Source organism: Adiantum capillus-veneris, chromosome 29 (assembly GCF_014529385.1).
Source record: "Adiantum capillus-veneris isolate H3 chromosome 29, ASM1452938v2, whole genome shotgun sequence".
NCBI classification, from domain to species: domain Eukaryota; kingdom Viridiplantae; phylum Streptophyta; class Polypodiopsida; order Polypodiales; family Pteridaceae; genus Adiantum; species Adiantum capillus-veneris.
In genome coordinates this window covers 78,628,529-78,635,785 of record NC_140959.1, presented here as the reverse complement: position 1 = coordinate 78,635,785, position 7,257 = coordinate 78,628,529, and positions in this window count along the sequence as shown.

Below are 7,257 nucleotides of genomic sequence, written 5' to 3'. Positions count from 1 at the left end.
CGGAAAGACATTTATTACAATCAATGGTTACAAAATGATGGTGTGAGCAAAAATGCGGGTGTGATCCTCTGCTGGCTCAAACATGGACTTCAGCTATGAGCATCCATGCTACTGGACATGATAGGTGGGAATCTAGTTGAAATATTGTATGAATAAAATATATGTAAATAGATCTAGCTTGGACAAGTGGTGGACCTTGGACAAAACCCCATGTAAAACATATCATGCAATTCCCAAGTGGTAAAAAAAAAATTTCATTTAAGATATAGCCTTATAGTTGGACAAGTGAGTGGTGGACCTTAACACCCAGATATTCTTCATATAATGACATAGAGTGGAAAAGTGGTGAATCTTGAGACCAACCATGCTACTAGCGATAATAGCTTGGACAAGTGGTGGACCTTGAATGTAAACCCCCCATCTACGAAATATCGTGGGTTTAAGGTATTTCGATGGAGCCTAGCATCTTGGAGACATGGTGCAGCTTGCTTCTCTCATGTTTCAATGGAGCCTATCTTGGACAAATGGTGGAGCATCCTTCTCTCCATGTTTCAATGGACCCTAGCTTGGACAAGTGGTGGACCTTTTGTTCTCTCTATTATTCAATAGATTTAGCTTGGACAAGTGGTGGACCTTGAACCAAACCCCCATGTAAAACCTATCATGGTCACTCCAAGTGGTGAGAAAGAATAACCTTTAAGATATATCCTTATAGGTTGGACAAGTGGTGGACCTTAACACCCAATATTCTTAATATAATGACATAGAGTGAAAAAGTGGTGAATCTTGAGACAAAACCACTCATGCTACTAGCACTAATATCTTGGACAAGTGGTGGACTTGAATGTAACCCCCCATGTTTCAATAGAGTTAGCTTCGACAAATGGTGGTACATCCTTCTCTCCATGTTTCAATGGAGCTAGCTTGGACAAGTGGTGGACCTTTGCTTCTCTCTATGTTTCAATAGAGTTAGCTTGGACAAGTGGTGGACCTTGGAACCAAACCCCCATGTAAAACCTATCATGGTCACTCCAAGTGGTAATAAAGAATAACCTTTAAGATATAACCTTATAGGTTGGACAATTGGTGGACCTTAACACCCGCATATTCTTAATATAATGACATAGAGTGGAAAAATGGTGAATCTTGAGACAAAACCACTCATGCTACTAGTGTAATAGCTTGGACAAGTGGTGGACCTTGAATGTAAAAACCTCTCTACGACATATCATGGTTTAATATTTTTCAATGGAGCCTAGATCTTGGAGACATGGTGCACCTTGCTTCTCCTCATGTTTCAATGGAGCTTACCTTGGACAAATGGTGGAGCATCCTTCTCTCCATGTTTCAATGGACCCTAGCTTAGACAAGGGTGGACCTTTGCTTCTCTCTATGTTTCATAGAGTTAGCTTGGACAAGTGGTGGACCTTGGAACCAAACCCCCATGTAAAACCTATCATGGTCACTCCAAGTAGTAAGAAAGAATAACCTTTAAGATGTAGCCTTATAGGTTGGACAAGTGGTGGACCTTAACACCCACATATTCTTAATAAAAGTAGTGAATCTTGAGACCAAACCACTCAGGCTACTAGCAATAATAGCTTGGACAAGTGGTGGACCTTGAATGTAAACCCCTCATCTGCGAAATATCGTGGGTTTAATGTATTTCGATGGAGCCTAGCATCTTGGAGACATGGTGCAGCTTGCTTCTCGTCATGTATCAATGGAGCCTATCTTGGACAAATGGTGGAGCATCCTTCTCTCCATGTTTCAATGGACCCTAGCTTGGACAAGTGGTGGACCTTTGTTTTCGTCTATGTTTCAATAGAGTTAGCTTGGACAAGTGGTGGACCTTGGAACCAAACCCCCATGTAAAACCTATCATGGTCACTCGAAGTGGTAATAAAGAAAAGCTTTTAAGATGTAGCCTTATAGGTTGGACAAGTGGTGGACCTTAACACGCGCATATTCTTAATATAATGACATAGAGTGGAAAAGTGGTGAATCTTGAGACCAAACCACCCAGGCTACTACCAATAATAGTTGGACAAGTGGTGGACCTTAATGTAAACCCCTCATCTACGACAATATCGTGGGTTTAATGTTTTCGATGGAGCCTAGCATCTTGGAGACATGGTGCACTTGCTTCCCTCATGTTTCAATGGAGCCTACTTGGACAAATGGTGGAGCATCCTTCTCTCCATGTTTCAATGGACCTAGCTTGGACAAGGGGTGGACCTTTGTTCTCTCTATGTTTCAATAGAGTTAGCTTGGACAAGTGGTGGACCTTGGAACCAAACCCCCATGTAAAACCTATCATGGTCACTCCAAGTATAAGAAAGAATAACCTTTAGATGTATGCCTTATAGTTGGACAAGTGGTGGACCTTAACACCCACATATTTTTTAATAAAAGTGGTGAATCTTGAGACCAAACCACTCAGGCTACTAGCAATAATAGCTTGGACAAGTGGTGCCTTGAATGTAAAACCCTCATCTACGAAATATCATGGGTTTAATGTATTTCGATGCAGCCTAGCATCTTGGAGACATGGTGCAGCTTGCTTCTCGTCATGTTTCAATGGAGCCTATCTTGGACAAATGGTGGAGCATCTTCTCTCCATGTTTCAATGGACCCTAGCTTGGACAAGTGGTGGACCTTTGTTTCTCTCTATGTTTCAATAGAGTTAGCTTGGACAAGTGGTGGACCTTGGAACCAACCCCCATGTAAAACCTATCATGGTCACTCCAAGTGGTAATAAGAATAACCTTTAAGATGTAGCCTTATAGGTTGGACAAGTTGTGGACCTTAACATGCGCATATTCTTAATATAATGACATAGAGTGAAAAAGTGGTGAATCTTGAGACCAAACCACTCAGGATACTACCAATAATAGCTTGGACAAGTGTGGACTTGAATGTAAACCCTCATCTACGACATATCGTGGGTTTATGTTTTTCGATGGAGCCTAGCATGTTGGAGACATGGTGCACCTTGCTTCCTCATGTTTCAATGAGCCTACCTTGGACAAATGGTGGAGCATCCTTCTCTTCATGTTTCAATGGGACACTAGCTTAAACAAGGGGTGGACCTTTGCTTCTCTCTATGTTTCAATAGAGTTAGCTTGGACAAGTAGTGGACCTTGGAACCAAACCCCCATGTAAAACCTATCATGGTTACTCCAAGTAGGAAGAAAGAATAACCTTTAAGATGTTTAGCCTTATAGGTTGGACAAGTGGTGGACCTTAACACCCACATATTCTTAATTATAAGTGGTGAATCTTGAGACCAAACCACTCAGGCTACTAGCAATAATAGCTTGGACAAGTGTGGACCTTGAATGTAAACCCCTCTCTACGAAATATCGTGGGTTTAATGTATTTCGATGGAGCCTAGCATCTTTGGAGACATGGTGCAACTTGCCTCTCGTCATGTTTCAATGGAGCCTATCTTGGACAAAGGTGAGCATCCTTCTCTCCATGTTTCAATGGACCTAGCTTGGACAAGTGGTGGACCTTTGTTTCTCTCTATGTTTCAATAGAGTTAGCTTGGACAAGTGGTGGACCTTGGAACCAAACCCCCATGTAAAACCTATCATGGTTCACTCCAATGGTTAAAAGAATAACCTTTAAGATGTAGCCTTTAGGTTGGACAAGTGGTGGACCTTAAACATGCCGCATATTCTTAATATTAAGACTTAGATGGGGAAAAGTGGTGATCTTGAGGACCAAACCACTCAGCCTTACTACCAATAATATCTTGGAGAAGTGTTGGACCTTGAATGTAAACCCCTCATCTACGACATATCGTGGGTTTGAATGTTTTTCGATGGAGCCTAGCATCTTGGAGACATGGTGCACCTTGCTTCTCCTCATGTTTCAATGGAGCCTACCTTGGACAAATGGTGGAGCATCCTTCTCTCCATGTTTCAATGGACCCTAGCTTAGACAAGGGCTGGACCTTTGCTTCTCTCTATGTTTCAATAGAGTTAGCTTGGACAAGTGGTGGACCTTGAACCAAACCCCCATGTAAAACCTATCATGGTCACTCCAAGTGGTAAGAAAGAATAACCTTTAAGATGTAGCCTTATAGTGGTGACCTTAACACCCACATATTCTTATAAATGGTGAATCTTAAGACCAAACCACTCAGTTACTACAATAATAGCTTGGACAAGTGGTGGACCTTGAATGTAAACCCTCATCTACGAAATATCGTGGGTTTAATGTATTTCATGGAGCCTAGCATCTTGGAGACATGGTGCAGCTTGCTTCTCGTCATGTTTCAATGGAGCCTATCTTGGACAAATGGTGGAGCATCCTTCTCTCCATGTTTCAATGGACCCTAGCTTGGACAAGTGGTGGACCTTTGTTCTCTCTATGTTTCAATAGAGTTAGCTTGGACAAGTGGTGGACCTTGGAACCAAACCCCCATGTAAAACCTATCATGGTCACTCCAAGTGGTAATAAAGAATAACCTTTAAGATGTACCTTATAGGTTGGACAAGTGGTGGACCTTAAAATGCGCATATTCTTAATATAATGACATAGAGTGGAAAAGTGGTGAATCTTGAGACCAAACCACTCAGGCTACTACCAATAATAGCTTGGACAAGTGTTGGACCTTGAATGTAAACCCCTCATCTACGACATATCGTGGGTTTAATGTTTTTAGATGGTGCCTAGCATCTTGGAGACATGGTGCACCTTGCTTCTCCTTATGTTTCAATGGAGCCTACCTGGGACAAATGGTGGAGCATCCTTCTCTCCATGTTTCAATGGACCCTAGCTTAGACAAGGGGTGGACCTTTGCTTCTCTCTATGTTTCAATAGAGTTAGCTTGGACAAGTGGTGGACCTTGGAGCCAAACCTCCATGTAAAACATATCATGGACATTTCAAGTGGTGAGAAAGAATACCCTTTAAGATATACCCTTATAGGTTGGACAAGTGGTCGACCTTAACACCCGATCTTCTTAACGTAATGACATAGAGTGGAAAAGTGGTGAATCTTGAGACCAAACCACTCATGCTACTAGAGATAATAGGTTGGACAAGTGGTGGACCTTGAATGTAAACTCCCCATGTACAAAATATCGTGGGTTTAAGGTATTTCAATGGATCTTAGCATCTGGGAGACATGGTGCAGCTTGCTTCTCTTCATGTTTCAATGGAGCCTATCTTGGACAAATGGTGGAGCATCCTTCTCTCCATGTTTCAATGGACCCTAGCTTAGACAAGTGGTGGACCTGTGCTTCTCTCTATGTTTCAATAGAGTTAGCTTGAACAAGTGGTGGAACTTGGAACCAAACCCCCATGTAAAACCTATCATGGTCATTCCAAGTGGTGAGAAAGAATACCCTTTAAGATATAGCCTTATAGGTTGGACAAGTGGTGGACCTTAACACCCAGATCTTCTTAATATAATGACATAGAGTGGAAAAGTGGTGAATCTTGAGACCAAACCACTCATGCTACTAGGGATAATAGGTTGGACAAGTGGTGGACCTTGAATTTAAACCCCACATATACAAAATATCATGGGTTTAAGGTATTTTAATGGAGCCTAGCATCTCAAAGACATGGTGCATCTTGCTTCTCTTCATGTTTCAATGGAGCCTATTTTGGACAAATGGTGGAGCATCCTTCTCTCCATATTTCAATGGACCCTAGATTGGACAAGTGGTGGACCTTTGCTTCTCTCTATGTTTCAATATAGTTAGCCTATATTAGACAATTAGTAGACCTCGAATCTCTCCATGTTGTCTAGAGCTGAGCTTGGACAAGTGGTGGACGTTACTTCTCCCTTCCCTTAGTTTACTAGCTTAAATGATCACTATGTATACTTGCTTAGATCTAGCTTGAACAAGTGGTGGAACTTGTATTCACACAAACTTAATCCATTACAAAAAAGTATATGTTAAAATAACATTTGGTTTTTTTTTTTCAGGAAAGATGGCTCCAAAAAAACAGGTTGCAAGGGTTGCTGTCTCAGTTGACTATACTTGCAATGATCTTAGGAAATGGTATTTGGACATACATGGTATAGAGGGTGCACAATTTCATAAGGTGCATCTATTTATTGCCAAAAAGGAGAATGACAGCTTGTTTGAAGATGTTGGACAAGTTGTGGAAGCATCTGTCTCTGTAGTTGATAGTCATCCAGAGGTGGAATGCATTGACATTCTAGTTCCAATGAATCTAGAATTTCAACTATCTCCAGGAGCGTATCCATTGGAGCGCATGTCTAGAAACAAAGAAGAGACAATGTTTTCTCGAGGATGGAAGTTTGCAGAATCAAATCCAAATATCACAGCAGATCAACTTCAAAGCTCCATCATTGCCACACTACAACGAAAAAAGGTGAAAGCTTCACGACTACCATCCACACAGAAGCGAGCAAAAGTGCAGAAAGTAGAAGCTAAGCGAACTAGTTCCATTTTGGATGTAGACAAGGCATCTTTGGCATCCTCATCAACAGAGGGTTCAATGTCAAAGATGAGAATTGTGGATCCAGATGTTTTAGAAGCTGAGGCCATGAAAGGACAAGAAAAAGATACAGGTGGAATGAATAAGTACATAAATTATTTTCCTTTCCAATATAGGGAATTTGATATCCCTATTCAAAATTGTTGGCTTGCTCCTGATCACTATAATGCACGTATTATGGATAAAAAACACGCTGAAAGTGTGTTATTTGGATTTTCACGGAGTACGACCAAGCCTGCAGCATGTGCATATTTGATGCCTATTCGAAATGCAAAATCAAAGAAGGGGACTCCTTTGGCAGTAGAAGAGGTAGAGGAGCAAAAAATTAAAGATTATCATTATTGGATTCTTGATGGGCAGCATTCAATCTATGCTGCAAAAGTTTTGCTTCACAATGAACAAAACAACAAAGAGATCTTTGAAAGACTGATTAGCGTGTATAAATTTAGAAAGGCTCGCATTGTTGTGAATGCTCCTCCATTTGTTGCAACTGCTATATCTGCCATTGCAAATGAGGAGGCTCAGGCATTGTATGTCAAGCAACCTTACAGCCAAATATTGAGACATTTACGGAGTCAATGGATCTTCTCAGGACGACCACCAAAGGCAGCAAGTGGAATTGTAGAGGGACATGCATCTCGTGCCGGATGGGATGTAAGTTATTTTCTTTGTCTTTTTGATAGTGTTTAATTAACAAATCTTGCTCAATAGTTTAATTATTTCTCTATTTATTTTTAGGCTTTTCTTCGATTGGCAAGAATGAGTGCAG